The sequence below is a fragment of the Penaeus monodon genome, chromosome 3 (genome assembly GCF_015228065.2).
Source record: "Penaeus monodon isolate SGIC_2016 chromosome 3, NSTDA_Pmon_1, whole genome shotgun sequence".
Classification (NCBI taxonomy): Eukaryota; Metazoa; Arthropoda; class Malacostraca; order Decapoda; family Penaeidae; genus Penaeus; species Penaeus monodon.
In genome coordinates this window covers 13,996,859-13,999,358 of record NC_051388.1, presented here as the reverse complement: position 1 = coordinate 13,999,358, position 2,500 = coordinate 13,996,859, and the positions used below count along the sequence as shown (strand labels likewise).

Genomic DNA, 2,500 nt, shown 5'->3' with positions numbered 1-2,500 from the left:
AAACTACACCTCTTGCCCTCACTACTAAAATTCGACTGATCTCCTTGATAATCATTTCAGTCAATCAACAACTCAGTCAGAACTAACACATATCTTTCAGCACCTAATATTGTGGGGTATTTACAAAAAAGGCATAACTCAACAAACCATATTTCTGTCAGAACTATGAAACAATATTTTGGTTCAATAACCAATTCTCATAAAGGAGGATGTGCCAATATCTGTTACTGGGGGAGGACAATAAAAATGGGATATACAATCTACATATTAATGGACATTATCTTCTTTGTTTTTACCATGAGAAAGGGGATCTTATGTTTATGAATATCTAAAGATCTATAACTGTCACATGTAATTTTGCTTTAGTGCAAAATTGTTCAAGGACACCTCTGTTGAATTATTTTGACACGATCACTTGGTCAGACATATTATTAAAAAATATATATATTCTACTAATGGATTTTCAGACTTTCTACATGCATAAAGCAATATGTCAGTTATCTAAATAAAGGGTATATATCCTATATGCAGATATGTCTGTAGTACATAGATATTTGTGAATGGATTTATGGAGCGGATAAGTGCATGATTGTGTGTGTGGTTTGTGTGTGTGTGTGTGTGTGTGTGTGTGTGTGTGTGTGTGTGTGTGTGTGTGTATGTATGTATGTATGTATGTATGTATGTATGTATGTATGTATGTATATATGTATGTATGTATATATGTATGTGTATGTATGTGTATGTATGTGCATGTATGTGCATGTATGTGCATGTATGGATGTATGTATGTATGCATGTATGTGTATGTATATGTATATGTATATATATATATATATATATATATATATATATATATATATATATATATATATATATGTATGTGTGTGTGTGTGTGTGTGTGTGTGTGTGTGTGTGTGTGTGTGTGTGTGTGTGTGTGTGTGTGTGTGTGTGTGTGTGTGTGTGTGTGTGTGTGTGTGTGTGTGTCTTTACCTATACCTGTCTCTGTATATAAGTGGATATGCTTATGTACATTAACATATCTATTCACACACACACATACATATGTACATATAAACATACATACACACACATATATACATATATACACATACAGACATATTTATAGTACATAACAATGGCAGCATGGAAGACAGACAAAAAAAACAGACAAAAGAACTTCCAATCATAGACATCATGGAACACTTTCACTTAATCTGAAGGAGAAAGCCAATGCAAACAGATACAGCATCTTATATAACCTGATAAAACAAGGAAATCAACCATAAATGAGAAAACATATTCAAGCTAAAAAGTATGATATTTCAGGCCTACAAAGTTAGGTGGTATCTATTACTTTTGTCTATGAGCATATGTGTGTGTGTGTGTGTGTGTGTGTGTGTGTGTGTGTGTGTGTGTGTGTGTGTGTGTGTGTGTGTGTGTGTGTGTGTGTGTGTGTGTGTGTGTGTGTGTGTGTGTGTGTGTGTGTGTGTGTGTGTGTGTGTGTGTGTGACTGAGTGTAAGTGTGTGATTGAGTGAGTGTGTGTGACTGAGTGTGTGTGTATGTGACACTGTTTGTATATGTGTGTGAATGCATGTTATGTGTGCAACTCTGTGTACATGTGTGTGTGAGTATAAGTCTATGTGTCTAGTCAACACACAGTTTAGTCAGGTGTTTAACAAAAAAGGAAGGTTTAGTTAAAAAAGAAAATAATAATAACAATAAAATGAAAAAGAGGAAATAAAAAAGTAATAGACAGAAAAAGAGGACTCAAGGCTAGGACCAAAGCTCTCAGTACAATGTGTTTCTTACATAATTATATTATTTTTGAAAAATTCAGAGTAAAATCAAACAAATATTTCTTTTTAAGAAATCAAACAATGTCTGAGTTAACAAAACTGAAAAAAAAGATTTAAGTAGAAAATATAAAAATAAAATAAATTACAAATAAAACAAAACAGAATCAACAAAACAAAATATCAGATCACTGAAATGTTTTAGAAACAAGGAAACTGTACTGTTAATTGCAAATAATTCAATAATAAGAACTTTCAACACAAATTACTTCATTCAAGTTCAAAAATCCAAGCCATACACTTTACTTATTACAAAAATATTTGTATCAAGTACAACTTTAGCAAGATGTAACTGTTACAAAAGTAATCTTTTCTGTTTGAGTACTTTTTAAACTATTTTCCTTCTCTGCTAAAGTTAACTTGCTTACAAATATTCTCAGGAAAAGCATACTCTGAACATCGTGCATTCGTAACAGTGTAATATGAACAGTGTAATGTGATCACTTGCCTTGGGAAAAATGGTTATGTGCAATACCTACTTGACCTTAGTAATCATTCCTGGAATGAAGCTACACAACTACAAGTACATTATGTTAGGCTGAGAGGCAGGGATGGGTGGGAAAGGGGGAGAACAGTGTGACTGAGTAGACACCATAAAAAACTGTATCTGGAATAGCTCATCTACTGAAAAAATGGAAAGCCTTAG

At 32.8% G+C, this 2,500-nt stretch overlaps 1 protein-coding gene across 1 annotated transcript in view; it reads right to left on the bottom strand.

The window, feature by feature from the left end:
- Positions 1-2,500, bottom strand: part of LOC119585283 (titin-like) — a 227,341-nt gene that overhangs the window by 87,944 nt on the left and 136,897 nt on the right. The gene's annotated exons all lie outside the window — the stretch shown is intronic.